Below are 16,864 nucleotides of genomic sequence, written 5' to 3'. Positions count from 1 at the left end.
GTTTTATAAAAATTAACAGGCCAATTGGTCATTTCTTAGGATATCTGTTATTCTGTCTACCCTCCAAAAGTGCAGGTTCCCTCTCTGCTTTTGGGGAGTCCCCACCTGGTGCAGAAAAGATATTAAATTTCATTTGTATTATGTTTATTTATCTGTGTACGTGTAGAATCCCTCCAGCCGAATGTAAGCTCCCTGAGGGCAAACATTGTTTCTTTTATGTCTTTTCATATCTAGCAGCTGGTGCAGTGCTGGGCATGTAGTAGGCACTTAACAAATGCTTTATGCATTGAATGGAAAACCAAAGAGAATGAACAGAACCAGCTCAGGAACGAAGACTGCTCAGATCCTGCCTTACAGAGACTGGCAAACAGACCCCATTGGGGAGGTTACCACCAATCTCAGTATTGGGTTCCATACCCAAAATGCCTTCCATTAATTGAGGAGGGGCTCCAATAGGAGAGGGGATTCCAGGGAAAGAACCCTGGACAGCACCACAGTGAACTGACTAACCCTGCCGCTATCTGGGTGGTCCTGGGCAAGGTCCCCTCTTTGAAACTCAGTTTCCTCATTTGTAAATACAGAGAGTTGGATTAGATGAGTTACTTTCCAGTCTTTTTATTCTATATTTTATCATTCTGTATTCTAAGGTTCTTCCCAATTCGGACATTTTATGTTCTAAGCTCCCTTCCAGGTAGCATTCTAAATTCTAAGACCTCTTCCAGCTCTGACATTCTATGTTCTAAGCTCCCTTCCAGGCAGCATTCTAAATTCTAAGACCTCTTTCAGCTCTGACATTCTATGTTCTAAGCTCCCTTCCAGGCAGCATTCTAAATTCTAAGACCTCTTTCAGCTCTGACATTCTATGTTCTAAGCTCCCTTCCAGGTAGCATTCTAAATTCTAAAACCTTTTCCAGGTCTGATATTGCATGTTCTAAGCTCCTTTCCACCTAGCATTCTGAACTCCAAGACTTCTTCCAGCTCTGCCATTCTATGTTCTAAGCTCCTTCCCAGCCCTCCTCCAGCTTTTATATTTTTTGTTCTAAGACCTCTCTCAGTCCTGACAATTCAGCATTCTATGCTCTAGATGCTCAGCATTTCTAGCTCTGACATTCTATATTTTAAGCTCACTCCTCTGTTCTAAAGGCGCTCCCATCTTTGACATTATACGTTCTGGGAGTCTTCTTGGCCTCGACTCCATAATTCTATGACATCACACCTAGACCCAGTTCTAGTATAATCATCCTCATTTCCTCCTCTGCCCTAGAACCCAGGTCCCTCTGCAAGATCAAGTGAAAGCCATCATAGCCTTCTTCCCACTTTGCCGATGACTTGGGAAACAGATACACCATGGGCTGCTCTGGGCCAGAACCTATCCCAGAACTGGGGACCAGACTGGGACCCTTATTGCCCTACTGCAGAGAAAAGAGATGGAGATACCCAGCAGCAGGAAACTTTCATTCCAGTTCAAAGTCTACAACTTTGGGCTTGCCTTGGGGAGACCAAGCCTAGGATCTCAGCCTTTTTCATCAGAACGGGGGCCTCTTGTCCAGGGTTCTCAAGGTCTTCTGCCAGGAGGCCGGGTCCTGGGTCTTGGGCTACTGGTACCGCACCTATCCTGACCCAGAGCTTCCAGCTGTGCATGCCTTTGAGAAAGCTCACCCTGGGAAGGGATGACATCAGCAGAGTAGGGAGAATGGGGCTCAGGGATGTCCCTTCTGACCCTGGAAAAAAAAGATTAGGGAAAAGATGTGTCAGAGGCTTATGTAATCCTCCTCACCTGGGCCTCTACCTTGCTGGTGTCCAGGAAGCAAGGACTCAGCTATGCTGTAAGTCAGCAGTTTGGTACAGCAGAAGTCGGGGACTTGAGTCCAAATTCCTGATTTGGCAACATACTACCGGGAGATACTGAGCCAGTCCTTTCCCGTTCTCTGGGCCTTAATTTCCACATCTGAAACATGGGGTTATTGTCCTAGATGAATCCCCTTCTGACTCTAAGGTCCCTGACAAGCTCATGACAGATCAGCTGGGAATCACTCCCTGCCACATACACAGACACACACACACTCCCCAGACCTCCCAGGTAGAAGGCCAAACAGGCTGAGCAGGCTGGCTCTGCCCCATGGAGAGGGACCCAGGGTGCAACTGGGAACATACCTGTTGTTCCTAACTACCACCGCATTCTTTGGGTGCTCATATCACCCTGTCTTTGCTGGGAGTTCTCTGGACCACACCAAGGAGGAAGAAGAAAAGGAAAAGGAGGAGGAGGAGGACGGTGGGAAAGAAGAAAAGGAAGGGAAGGAGGAAGAAGAAAAGGATGAGGGGAAGAGAAGAGGGAAGGGAGGGGGGAGAAAAAGAGGAAAAGAAAGGAAGAAGAGGAAGATAAGGAGGGAGAGGGAAAAAACAAAGAGAAAGAGGAGGGAAGGATGAAGGGAAGAAGAGGAGGAGGAAGAAAAGGAAAAGGAGGAGGAGGAGGACGGTGGGAAAGAAGAAAAGGAAGGGAAGGAGGAAGAAGAAAAGGATGAGGGGAAGAGAAGAGGGAAGGGAGGGGGGAGAAAAAGAGGAAAGAAAGGAAGAAGAGGAAGATAAGGAGGGAGAGGGAAAAAACAAAGAGAAAGAGGAGGGAAGGATGAAGGGAAGAAGGGGAGGAGGAAGAGGAAAAGAAAGAGGGAGATGGATGGAAATGAAAGAGGAGAGGGAGGGGAAGGGAGGAACAAAAAAGGAGGGAGTCAAGGAAGAGGAAGAGAAGGAATGGGGGAGGAGAAAGAGGAAGATAAGGAAGAGGGGGAGGAAAAAGAGAAGGAGTAGGAGAAGGGGAAGAAGTGAGGGAAGATAAGGAAGAGGGTGAAGAGAAAGAGAAAGGGTAGGAGGAGGAGAAGAGAAGGGGAAGAAGTGAGGGGGAAATAAGAAGGATGGGGAGGAGAAAGAAGAAGAGGGGGAGGGAGATGGGAGAAAGATGAGAGGGAGGAGGAAGAGGAGGAGAGGAGGAAGAAGAGGAGAAGGAAGGATTGGGGCTTGAGGATATGGCATGAGCTAGGAGACCATCCCCTGGAGCCTGTGCCAGGAAGGAGGAGAAGGCTGAGGAGGAGGAGGAGAAGAAGCAAAAGCAGTTTTACAAGGCTGAGTAATAAGGAAATGGAGCACATTGAGATGTCACACAGAAGAGACAGCTGTAGCTGTCACCGGGAGAGTCTGTTCCCAACCCCGAGAAAGCATAGCTGGAGGCTGGGGGAGGAGGAGAGAGCTAAGGTGAGGGGCTGCTCAGCTAACAGATTCACCTGGGTGAGAGACGGCTGGGTGGGGTCCCCCTCCTTCCACAGCTTCCATTGGTAAAGCTATAAGGAGGCTTATGTTAAAGAGGGCCTGGATTCAGAGCCTGGTGCTGTAAGAAAAATATAGTCCATAAGCCTAGTAATAAGTTCAAATCCTGATATTTCCGCCTGGATGGGTTTCTCTTCTATGACACTCTCTGATCTCCAGTCCGCTAAATCCTAGAATGTTATGAATCTGGAAAGGAGGCGATGTGGTCCCTTAATCTGTTAGTCAGGGCTGAACGCTCACTGTGTAAATGTCTCGGGGCAGGGGATGCTCCCATAGGCCTACCAGGGGAAAACTGGCCAGAGAGGGAAGCGGTAGCATTGGTTATTTCTTTAAAAGGTGGGAGGGAGCAATGGTGGCCGGGGTCCCTGGTCATTCTGTCCCCCAGCCTGCTGTGGGGAACTGGGAAAGGGCATCAAGAAGTTTCCTCTGAAAACCCTGGAGAGACTTACATGAACTGATGCAGAATGAGTGAGCAGGACCGGGAGAACACTGTGCACAGTAACGGCAGCACTGTGCAGTGATCACCTTTGAGAGACTTGGCTCTTCTCAGCAACTCATGATGGGAAAAGGCCATCTACATCTAGGGAAACAATTACAGAGTCTGAATGAAGATCAAGCACCCTATTTTCACTCATTTTGGGTTTTTTCTTTCTGATTCTTCTTTCATAACATGACTAGTGTGGAAATACGTTTCTTTTTATTATTATAGCTTTTTATTTACAAGATATATGCATGGGTAATTTTTCAGCATTGACAGGTGCAAATCCTTTTGTTCCAATTTTTCCCCTCCTTCCCCCCACCCCCTCCCCCAGATGGCAGGATGACCAATACATGTTAAATATATTAAAATATAAATTAAATACAATATAAGTATACAGGTCTTAACAGTCATTTTGCTGCACAAAAAGAATGGATTCTGAAAAAGTGTACAATTAGCCTGTGAAGGAAATCAAAAATGCAGGCGGACAAAAATAGAGGGATTGGGAATTCTATGTAGTGATTCACAGTCATCTCCCAGAGTTCTTTCGCTGGGTGTAGCTGGTTCAGTTCATTACTGCTCTATTGGAACTGATTTGGTTCATCTCATTGCTGAAGATGACCAGGTCCATCAGAATTGATCATCATATAGTATTGTTGTTGAAGTATATAATGATCTCCTGGTCCTGATCATTTCCCTCAGTTCAAGTCTCTCCAGGCTTCTCTGAAATCATCCTGCTGGTCAGGAAATATGTTTCATATGATTGTATATGTATCACCTTTAGCAGATTGCTTGTTACCTTGGGGAGAGAGGAAGAGAGGGAAGGAGGAAGAAAAAAAAAATATAACTCAAAATCATATAAAAATGAATGCTGACATAACTGTAGGGACATGTATACTTATATTGCATTTAACATATACTTTAACATATTTAACATGTATTGGTCTACCTGCTATCTAGGGGAGGAGGTGGGGGAAAGGAGGGGAAAAGTTGGAACAAAAGGTTTGGCAATTGTCAGTGCGGTAAAATTACCCATATATATAACTTGTAAATAAAAAGCTATAATAATAAAAAAAAAAACAAGAAAAAAAAAGTGAATGATGAAAACTAACTTTACATGTAACTGGAAAATAAAACAAAATACTATTAAATGAGTGAAGAAAAAAAAAGTTTCCTCTGAGATACAGAGGAAAGAGCCCCCAGGGCAGATGTCAGGTAGGAGCATCCTAGACCCAGAGGAGGTAAAGCTGGAAATGACCCTGGATATAGTTCAATCTGACCTGCTCAAATTTCAGAACAGGGGACTATAATCCAGATATGGGAAATAAGTGGCCCAGAACCACACAGCTAATAAATGTCAGGAACAGAAGTGAAATCCAAGTCTTTTGAATGCAAAGCCAGAGTCGCTTTGATTAAACTAATCTAGTAAAGACTAAGTAAGTAAAGACCATTCCATGTTTCCATCTCAAACCCAAAGGGCCCTGGCTGAAATGAAGGACTCTTGGGTTCCCCTGCTGCAATCTTTTGCAAATTGTTCCATTCCATAAAACTCTCCTTGGAGGTGCCCTAGATTGGACCCAGCGTCCCTCTGAGGGGCTGTGAGGGGTCCCCTCTCACTCACAAAGAGCTCACAAATTAAAGACCTTGCCCACTTTTCATAGTGGCAAGGAACTTGAAATAAAATACATATCCATAGAAGGGGGAATGGCTAACCTAGTTTTAGTGCATAAATGAATGGAATAGCATGGCCCCACAAAAAAACAACAAATATAAAGAGGTCAGAGGAGCATCGCTTGTACATGGGCTCATATGATGAGCCATCAAGTTCAAGGTCTTCATTTTTACAGATGAGGAAACTGAGGCACAGAGGGATAGTGACGCGCCACGCAAGCTAATAAGTGGCCGAGGTGGAGTTTGAACACAGGTTTCCTCCTGTTCTACCTATCCTACCATCTCGTCTTTCATGGGAAGATGGAGGAATTGATGTCAAATAAACAGAACCAAGCAAACAATCTATACCCAATGACTACCACGATATAAATAGAAAGAGTAACAACAACAAATCAATCAAAATGGAAACTTGCAGAGTTAGAATGACCAAGCCTGGCCCCACAGAAAAGAAACAGATAAGAGAAGGCATTTCCCTCCACCCTTGTTTTTGGAAGACGTGGGGGACTATGGGTGTGGAGCGGGGCATGTCATAGCAGGCTTTTGGGATGTTTTGGTTAGTTTTGCCGAACAGTAAAACTCTTTTTTTGTGCTCTGTCGGTAGGGGGTGGCTCTCTAGGGGGGGACGAGGAAATAAATATGCTATTGTTCCATCATTTTTCAATTGTGTCTGACTTTTGGTGATTTGGGGATTTTTTTTTTGGCAAAGATATTGGAGTGTTTTGCCATTTCCTTCTCTAGCTCATTTTATAAATGAGAAAGATGAGGCAGATTAAGTGACTTGCCCAGGATCATGCAGCTGGTGCTGGGGTCTTAGGCCGGAATTTATACATCATCTATAGCTAAGTCTTCTTCCCTCTATCCACGGCACCACCTAGCTACCGGTGACGTAAAAACCAAAAATATCAACTCAACCAAGTGAAAATAATACCTGTAAAGTGTTGGGCACAGCGCCTGCTCCGGAGGGAGAGCTACAGAAATATTATAGTTCGCCATTAGCTACCTCTAGGACGATCTGTAGCTGCAGCCCCAGGGAGGTCTTGCAACTTTAGCCAAAATATTAGAACAAGTGAAAGGGAAAATAACCCAGTGGAAATCTGGGCAGAGGAACTGCCGGCCTGGCGGGGGCCAGAGGGATGGCACATCCCGTGGCTTTCTGCCTGCCTCCTTCCAACTTCTCCTCCTCCCTCGCCGGAGGACGGCCAGGTGGAAGGGGGTCCTTCTGGGAGAGGCTGCAGGTGACCCGCAGAAGCAGCGATGGAGCCAGTGGGAGGAGCGGGAAGCCTAATAAGCTCTTAGACATATTGTAGGCTCCGGGAGGGCAAGGGAGTGTCTTATGTAACCTTGGGGGTCTGCACCCAGGAGGTGCCGATTATCCGACCCCAATACTTCCTGCTACATCAGGAGAGACTGGGTTTTTATCAGAGGCGAGTAGTATAATCACCCCCATTTTACAGATAAGGGAACTGAGTCTCCAGAGGGATTCACGTGTACCTAGTCAGTGAGCGTCCGGGCTCTCCAGACCAGGAAGCTTCCATCTTGCTGCTTTCATTATTCAAGCTTCACAAAGTCTTGCTTGGGCTTGGGGTGTGGATGACTTTGGAGACGGTGGTTGAGTTCTAGAGATGGGGGAGGGGGCTGAGTTTAGAGCCACCGGGTAGTAGGTGACGGCGGTGCAATTTGAACTCAGGCCCCTGACTTGGAATCTACTGCACAAGGAAAGGGAGGCAAAAGCAGGCGAAGTGTTTTCCCAGATTCTACTGATCATGTTAAAGTCAGGACTTCTGGCTGGGAAGCCAGTGCTTTATATTCTATCACATCATACTCTACTCTACTGTATCATATTATGTCACATTATATGTTATACTATGTTACATCATTGTTATATCATATTTTATCATATATATTATATTAACCATATTATACAGTGTATTATATGAGGCTGATTCTCAGGATATGGCACAGATAAGCTGAAAAAAGGCTGATGTGGTTCAGGGAGCCCTGTGCTGGACAGCAAGGGACCTGGGTTTAATTCACTGACCAGGACTCTGGCCATTCTTTTTTTCTTTCTTTCTTTTTTTTTTTTTTTTTTGAGGCAATTTGGGTTAAGTGACTTGCCCAGGATCACACAGCAGGAAATGTTAAGTGTCTGAGCCAGATTTGAACTCAGGTCCTCCTGACTTCAGGGCTGGGGCTCAATCCGCCCCTAGCTGCCCCTTCAGGCATTTGTTAAAGGAAAAGAAGATCAGAGGAAAATAAGGACTTAAATAGGGGGAGACATATGGCCCACACAGCAAGAGTCTTTGGATGGAGCCGAGAGAGAGTAATAAGAATAAAAGAATGAATGAATAACAAATATATTCAGTGAAATATAAATATAACATAAAACCAAATATAATCTCTGACCTCAGGGAGCTTACATTCTAAGGGGAAGACAACTCATAAAGGAAAGCGTTGACCTAGGAGTGAATAGGATGGTTCAGGGAACCATTAAAACCTTGGTCAGTCCCTGTGGCTTTCCTAAACTGGAAGGGGGGGGGGGGAAGGGCACAACATGGAAGGTATGACAGAATAGCTGGTGGGAGCCGCTCCCCAAATGGGATTTCAGGACCGGATACCATTGGGACCCTCCCCACTCTGACCCCCTGGTTCTAAGGGCCTTTCCAGCCTTGACATTCCCTGTTCTAAGGCCCCTCTCGGCTCTGACCTCCTGGGTTCTAAGGGCCCTCCCGGCTCTGACATCTTGGGTTCTAAGGGCCCTCCCAGCTCTGACCTCCTTGGTTCTAAGGCCCTCCTGGCTCTGACATCCTGGGTTCTAAGGGCCCTCCCAGCTCTAACATCCTGTGTTCTAAGGGCCCTCTCAGCTCTGACATCCTGGGTTCTAAGGGCCCTCCCGGCTCCTAAATCCTGGGTTCTAAGGGCCCTCCCAGCTCTGACCTCCTTGGTTCTAAGGCCCTCCTGGCTCTGACATCCCGGGTTCTAAGGGCCCTCCCGGCTCTGACATCCCGGGTTCTAAGGGCCCTCCCAGCTCCTAAATCCTGGGTTCTAAGGGCCCTCCCAGCTCTGACCTCCTTGGTTCTAAGGCCTTCCTGGCTCTGACATCCTGGGTTCTAAGGGCCCTCCCGGCTCTGACATCCCGGGTTCTAAGGGCCCTCCCAGCTCCTAAATCCTGGGTTCTAAGGGCCCTCCCAGCTCTGACCTCCTTGGTTCTAAGGCCCTCCTGGCTCTGACATCCCGGGTTCTAAGGGCCCTCCTGGCTCTGCCCAAGAAGCAATCCATTTTGCACAATCTTTGTGACTGTATGAATGGGAAGCTACGTCTCTGGGCCTTGACTTACCCAGAAATAAAACTGGTGTCCTTCCACCTAGACTCCCAGAGGAGCATGGAGAGGCAGCAGAGCATGGTGGGGAAAGGCTGTCTCAGAAGCCAGAGGCTCTGGGCTCAGATCTCAGCCCCACAACTGACAGCACGGCTGTGGGAGAGTCAGTTTTCCCATCTGTGAAATGTGAGGGTCGGATTCCACAGTTTACCTGTAGATCCTGATGTTTCCAACTGAGCTGGATTGGGGGCCTCTGATATTCACTAAGGGCCAAAGGCAGAGGGCAGGTGCACTTCACGGGAGGACTTCACCTTAAATCTTAACTTGGGGATTAAGCTAAGAAGGAGGCTGGATTCTATTCTGGATCGGGGTGGGACCCTCAAAGATGGCTCCCCTGAAGCTATTTCAAGAGCTGTCCCGGACCCAGGGCCTCCCCGCTCCCGCTCCCCTGGTTCTCTGCATCCCGCCCTGCCGGCCAAGCTCATGGCACACTCTGTCCCTCTTGGGCCCTTCCAGGAATTTATTGGGCTCTTTGTTGTGGCTTGAGGGAAGTTCCTCCTTCTCACCGTCCATGGCTGGGGCTCCCGGCAGCCCTCCCGCCGTGTGGGCCTCTGGTGTTTATTACAGAATGCTTGTGGCCTGCATTGTGCCCGGCTGTTTTATTGTGCTTTTTCCTCTGTTTTATTTCATCTTCCTCCTAGTACTTCTGACAAATCTGCCCTGGGGGTGGGAGAGACTGAGATTAGTGGCGCTGACCTGGAGAGCGGTGGGGGGGAGCCCCAGATTTGGAGCCAGAGCAGAGGAGCTGAATCCCAGCCTTGCCCATAAGCTACGGGAGTGGGCTTTGGGAGACTGCTTTCCAGCTCTGGGAATCCGTTTCTTCACTTGTAAAACAATCACCTTGAAGGCCTCTCCCAGCCCCACATTTTATGTTTTAAGGGCCCTCCCAGCTCTGACATTCCGGGTTCTAAGGGTCCTCCCAGTTCTGATCTCCTGGGTTCTAAGGCCCCTCCCAGCTCTGACCTCCTGGGTTCTAAGAGCCCTCCCAGCTCTGACCTCCTGGGTTCTATGGCCCTCCCAGCTCTGACATCCTGGGTTCTAAGGACCCTCCCGGCTCCTAAATCCTGGGTTCTAAGGGCCCTCCCAGCTCTGACCTCCTTGGTTCTAAGGGCCCTCCTGGCTCTGACCTCCCGGGTTCTAAGGGCCCTCCCGGCTCTGACCTCCCGGGTTCTAAGGGCCCTCCCGGCTCTGACCTCCCGGGTTCTAAGGGCCCTCCCAGCTCTGACCTCCTTGGTTCTAAGGCCCTCCTGGCTCTGACATCCTGGGTTCTAAGGGCCCTCCCGGCTCTGACATCCCGGGTTCTAAGGGCCCTCCCAGCTCCTAAATCCTGGGTTCTAAGGACCCTCCCGGCTCTGACCTCCCTGGTTCTAAGGGCCCTCCCGGCTCTGACCTCCCGGGTTCTAAGGGCCCTCCCGGCTCTGCCCAAGAAGCAATCCATTTTGCACAATCTTTGTGACTGTATGAATGGGAAGCTACGTCTCTGGGCCTTGACTTAACCAGAAATAAAACTGGTGTCCTTCCACCTAGACTCCCAGAGGAGCATGGAGAGGCAGCAGAGCATGGTGGGGAAAGGCTGTCTCAGAAGCCAGAGGCTCTGGGCTCAGATCTCAGCCCCACAACTGACAGCACGGCTGTGGGAGAGTCAGTTTTCCCATCTGTGAAATGTGAGGGTCGGATTCCACAGTTTACCTGTAGATCCTGATGTTTCCAACTGAGCTGGATTGGGGGCCTCTGATATTCACTAAGGGCCAAAGGCAGAGGGCAGGTGCACTTCACGGGATGACTTCACCTTAAATCTTAACTTGGGGATTAAGCTAAGAAGGAGGCTGGATTCTATTCCGGATCGGGGTGGGACCCTCAAAGATGGCTCCCCTGAAGCTATTTCAAGAGCTGTCCCGGACCCAGGGCCTCCCCGCTCCCGCTCCCCTGGTTCTCTGCACCCCGCCCTGCCGGCCGAGCTCATGGCACACTCTGTCCCTCTTGGGCCCTTCCAGGAATTTACTGGGCTCTTTGTTGTGGCTTGAGGGAAGTTCCTCCTTCTCACCGTCCATGGCTGGGGCTCCCAGCAGCCCTCCCGCCGTGTCTGCCTCTGGTGTTTATTACAGAACGCTTGTGGCCTGCATTGTGCCCGGCTGTTTTATTGTGCTTTTTCCTCTGTTTTATTTCATCTTCCTCCTAGTACTTCTGACAAATCTGCCCTGGGGGTGGGAGAGGTTAGTGGCGCTGACCTGGAGAGCGGTGGGGGGGAGCCCCAGATTTGGAGCCAGAGCAGAGGAGCTGAATCCCAGTCTTGCCCATAAGCTACGGGAGTGGGCTTTGGGAGACTGCTTTCCAGCTCTGGGAATCCGTTTCTTCACTTGTAAAACAATCGCCTTGAAGGCCTCTCCCAGCCCCACATTTTATGTTCTAAGGGCCCTCCCAGCTCTGACATCCTGGGTTCTAAGGGTCCTCCCAGCTCTGACATTCCCTGTTCTAAGGGCCCTCCCAGCTCTGACATGCTGGTTCTAAGGGCCCTCCCAGCTCTGACTTCTTGGGTTCTAAGGGCCCTCCCAGCTCTGACATCCCAGGTTCTAAGGGCCCTCCCAGCTCTGACCTCCTGGATTCTATGGTACTTTCCAGTTCTAACATTCTCTGTTCTTCCAGGTCAGACAAGATACAATCCCGTGACTTTACAAATGGCCAATATTTCAAAACGCAAAATACAAACTAGCAAGTCCTTCCCACCTGCTGGGTCTGCATAGCCCCAGGCCTTTAGGTTCCTCTTGCTTCCACCCTCCCAGAAAAGAACCTCCACAACCTCCTAAGGAAAGACAAGGCCTCCTTGTATTTCTTGGAAAAGGGATTTCTTGGAATGGAAAGCGAAGAGGAATTGCCAGCCACCAGAATGTGGGGCGCAGGTTGGAGCAGCCAGAAGGAAGCTTCCCACCCCTTTGGGAGAGCTTGGGCAGGCTCGGTGGGGAAGAGGTCACTCAATGAAGGCAGGGAGGATCTGACAAGACAACCAATGGGTGCGGTGTGGGAGAAGACTCAGAGACAGGTGGAGGCCGTGGGGACTGCGAAAGGAAGGCAGCTCAGGAAGGGTGGAGGAGCCAGGAGTGGGAGTCTAAGGAAATGAAGGCTGGGACAAGGCAAAGCTCGGGACAGCAGATTCCCAGTCCAGGTGGGACCAACAGAACCCCGAGGACCTCTGACCCAGAAGAGCGTCTCCCACCTTTTCTGGCAGAGAAGAGAGTAATTAAAGCTGCTTAACCTGAAATTGTTGACTGGAGAGCTGAGAATTGGCCCCTGCGGGAGGTTGGGACTCCACCCTTTAGGAAAGTGACCCCAAGCTGTGGGCTTGGCCAAGGGCCATGGGCTACTTGGGCATTTCCAAACCAGGCCGGAGCCACTGAGCTTCTGTAAGCCTCAAACCTGAACGTCAGCAGCTGGAGAGTGAAATCCCGAGGAAGCTGGTCAGGGTGGCAAGAAGGTGTTTGAGATCGGAGCCGCAGGGAACCTGGGAACTGGGGCGAGGAGGAGGAAAAGGTCTGAGGTTGCAAGGTCTCCACCCACCTCATGGCAGAAGCAGCACCTGGGACAGCCCTCGGGCTTCCTTGCAGCCCAAAGCAGCCGGGACTCCTCACTTGTCCCCACCAGGTTCCCTGCCCCTCCCTCTGCATTCAGCTTCCCTTTGTGTGTTGTCTCCCCCAACCCAGCCCTGGAGTGGAAGCTCCTGAGGACAGATGTTGTCTGTCTCTCTCCCTAGTATGAGGGAGACTAAAACACACAAAAAAATACCATTTGGGAATACATGGTTCTATGTGAGGAGACAAGATGTGGTTGAAAATAATAAGATGTACTTAAAAATATGGGGAAAGAAGTCAGAAAGATCCAATCTAGGATCACAGAATCATAAGATGTCAAAGCTAGAAGGGACCACAAAACATGGAATGTCAGAGCTGGGAGGGCCCTTAGAACCCGGGAGATCAGAGCTGGGAGAGCCCTTAGAACCCAGGAGGTCAGAGCTGGGAGGGCCCTTAGAACATGGGATATCAGAGCTGGGAGGGCCCTTAGAACCTGGGATGTCAGAGCTGGGAGGGCCCTTAGAACCCAGGAGGTCAGAGCTGGGGGGGCCCTTAGAACATAGAATGCCAAAGGCAGGAGGGCCCTTAAAACAGAGAATGTTAGAACACAGAAGGACTAGATCTGGAAGGTAACCTAAAATAACAAAACATCAGAGCAAAGGGGACCTTAAAACAAAGCCCATTAGAGCAACGGCTGGATTTTGAGGGAGGGGATCCAGGATCCCCAGCTCTGTCATTTCCTATGTTTGTGACTCAGGAAAACTCCTCCATCTCTTCTGAATCTCATCTGTAAGAGCTCAGGGCTGGACTGACGACCAGACCTCCCCTTGCTCTGCATCTTTGACCCAATGACGATGTCTTAACCTAACTCCTCATTTTACAGCCGGAGAACACAGTGATGAGTGAGAGGCAAAGACTCGTCTAGAGCCGCCGGTCAGCGCTTCCAGAGCCAGAGTCCTGCCCTCGCCCTTGCTTTCTTGTGGTCTTGGAGGCTTCGGGGATCAGGCCCGGGCTTGTGGCGCCCATGTGCCCGGCAGGCCGCTGAATATCGCTGGGAGGGGGTGGTCAGAGTCTCCAGCCCAGCTCCCTCCCCGTCCCCATGGGAGGCTGCCGGGCGGCTCCAGCGTCAGACGGCCCACGGCCTCCACGTCCGCCTCCGTGCTGGCTCCTTCTCTCACAGGGAGAGAAGGCCCGTGGTCAGTGGGGCAGGATTCCCGGCAAAAATCGCTCTGACTGGGGCGGGGCCCTGCCTGGGATCCCGGCTGCCCTAGATGCCTCATGAAGTGCCGGGAGAATCCATCGGCCAGAGCCTGCCTCGGACCCTGCCCGTGGCCCCCCGAAGCGAGTCTGCCCTGGGGACGCTCTCCCTGGTGCCTTCTTCCTAAGAGACGTTCAGTCAGTCACTCTGCAAGCATTTATTAGCTCTGAGGGCCTCGAGGGCCACCTCCGGCCCTTCTGCTCTGTACCTTGCCATGGCCTCGGACGGCTCCAGAGCAGGAAGAGAGCTGGGTGACCTTGCCCGGCCCTGCCTCTCAACAAAATTCACTTGTCAAGCCCGGCAATCCCCCCCCTCCCCCCCCAACATCCGGGCCCTTGTAGCCAACAGCATTAGCTTTGAAAGGCTGAAGGTCTTGGATCGGCATAAGGAGCAGCTGGGACAGCCCTCGGGCTTCCTTGCAGCCCAAAGCAGCCGGGACTCCCCACTTGTCCCCACCAGGTTCCCTGCCCCTCCCTCTGCATTCAGCTTCCCTTTGTGTGTTGTCTCCCCCAACCCAGCCCTGGAGTGGAAGCTCCTGAGGACAGATGTTGTCTGTCTCTCTCCCTAGTATGAGGGAGACTAAAACACACAAAAAAATACCATTTGGGAATACATGGTTCTATGTGAGGAGACAAGATGTGGTTGAAAATAATAAGATGTACTTAAAAATATGGGGAAAGAAGTCAGAAAGATCCAATCTAGGATCACAGAATCATAAGATGTCAAAGCTAGAAGGGACCACAAAACATGGAATGTCAGAGCTGGGAGGGCCCTTAGAACCCGGGAGATCAGAGCTGGGAGAGCCCTTAGAACCCAAGAGGTCAGAGCTGGGAGGGCCCTTAGAACATGGGATATCAGAGCTGGGAGGGCCCTTAGAACATGGGATATCAGAGCTGGGAGGGCCCTTAGAACCCAGGAGGTCAGAGATGGGAGGGCCCTTAGAACATGGGATATCAGAGCTGGGAGGGCCCTTAGAACATAGAATGTCAAAGGCAGGAGGGCCCTTAAAACAGAGAATGTTAGAACACAGAAGGACTAGATCTGGAAGGTAACCTAAAATAACAAAACATCAGAGCAAAGGGGACCTTAAAACAAAGCCCATTAGAGCAACGGCTGGATTTTGAGGGAGGGGATCCAGGATCCCCAGCTCTGTCATTTCCTATGTTTGTGACTCAGGAAAACTCCTCCATCTCTTCTGAATCTCATCTGTAAGAGCTCAGGGCTGGACTGACGACCAGACCTCCCCTTGCTCTGCATCTTTGACCCAATGACGATGTCTTAACCTAACTCGTCATTTTACAGCCGGAGAACACAGTGATGAGTGAGAGGCAAAGACTCGTCTAGAGCCGCCGTCAGCGCTTCCAGAGCCAGAGTCCTGCCCTCGCCCTTGCTTTCTTGTGGTCTTGGAGGCTTCGGGGATCAGGCCCGGGCTTGTGGCGCCCATGTGCCCGGCAGGCCGCTGAATATCGCTGGGAGGGGGTGGTCAGAGTCTCCAGCCCAGCTCCCTCCCCGTCCCCATGGGAGGCTGCCGGGCGGCTCCAGCGTCAGACGGCCCACGGCCTCCACGTCCGCCTCCGTGCTGGCTCCTTCTCTCACAGGGAGAGAAGGCCCGTGGTCAGTGGGGCAGGATTCCCGGCAAAAATCGCTCTGACTGGGGCGGGGGCCCTGCCTGGGATCCCGGCTGCCCTAGATGCCTCATGAAGTGCCGGGAGAATCCATCGGCCAGAGCCTGCCTCGGACCCTGCCCGTGGCCCCCCGAAGCGAGTCTGCCCGGGGGATGCTCTCCCTGGTGCCTTCTTCCTAAGAGACGTTCAGTCAGTCACTCTGCAAGCATTTATTAGCTCTGAGGGCCTCGAGGGCCACCTCCGGCCCTTCTGCTCTGTACCTTGCCATGGCCTCGGACGGCTCCAGAGCAGGAAGAGAGCTGGGTGACCTTGCCCGGCCCTGCCTCTCAACAAAATTCACTTGTCAAGCCCGGCAATCCCCCCCCTCTCCCCCCCCAACATCCGGGGCCTTTTAGCCAACAGCATTAGCTTTGAAAGGCTGAAGGTCTTGGATCGGCATAAGGAGCAGCTCCAGTCCCAGAAGCCCTACAGTAAAGCCCGCTCCCCCTCCCCACAGAGATTTTGGAGCCGAACCCATCTGGACGTGGCCGATCCAGGAATCTGTTTGGATTGATTGTGCATTTTAGTTACAAACATCTGTGGTGGTTTTTGTTTCCTTTTTAAATGGAGCAGGGCAAGTTGGAAGAACAAAAAAATGGATTTTATGGTGCAGTGGATAGAGCCCCAGCCCTGAAGTCAGGAGGTCCTGAGTTCAAATCCAGCCTCAGACACCTAACACTCCCTGGCTGTGTGATCCTGGGCAAGAGGTCACTCAATGAAGGCAGGGAGGATCTGACAAGACAACCAATGGGTGCGGTGTGGGAGAAGACTCAGAGACAGGTGGAGGCCGTGGGGACTGCGAAAGGAAGGCAGCTCAGGAAGGGTGGAGGAGCCAGGAGTGGGAGTCTAGGGAAATGAAGGCTGGGACAAGGCAAAGCTCGGGACAGCAGATTCCCAGTCCAGGTGGGACCAACAGAACCCCGAGGACCTCTGACCCAGAAGAGCGTCTCCCACCTTTTCTGGCAGAGAAGAGAGTAATTAAAGCTGCTTAACCTGAAATTGTTGACTGGAGAGCTGAGAATTGGCCCCTGCGGGAGGCTGGGACTCCACCCTTTAGGAAAGTGACCCCAAGCTGTGGGCTTGGCCAAGGGCCATGGGCTACTTGGGCATTTCCAAACCAGGCCGGAGCCACTGAGCTTCTGTAAGCCTCAAACCTGAACGTCAGCAGCTGGAGAGTGAAATCCCGAGGAAGCGGTCAGGGTGGCAAGAAGGTGTTTGAGATCGGAGCCGCAGGGAACCTGGGAACTGGGGCGAGGAGGAGGAAAAGGTCTGAGGTTGCAAGGTCTCCACCCACCTCATGGCAGAAGCAGCACCTGGGACAGCCCTCGGGCTTCCTTGCAGCCCAAAGCAGCCGGGACTCCTCACTTGTCCCCACCAGGTTCCCTGCCCCTCCCTCTGCATTCAGCTTCCCTTTGTGTGTTGTCTCCCCCAACCCAGCCCTGGAGTGGAAGCTCCTGAGGACAGATGTTGTCTGTCTCTCTCCCTAGTATGAGGGAGACTAAAACACACAAAAAAATACCATTTGGGAATACATGG

Source organism: Antechinus flavipes, chromosome 3 (genome assembly GCF_016432865.1).
Source record: "Antechinus flavipes isolate AdamAnt ecotype Samford, QLD, Australia chromosome 3, AdamAnt_v2, whole genome shotgun sequence".
Lineage (NCBI taxonomy): Eukaryota > Metazoa > Chordata > Mammalia > Dasyuromorphia > Dasyuridae > Antechinus > Antechinus flavipes.
This window is presented reverse-complemented; position numbering follows the sequence as displayed.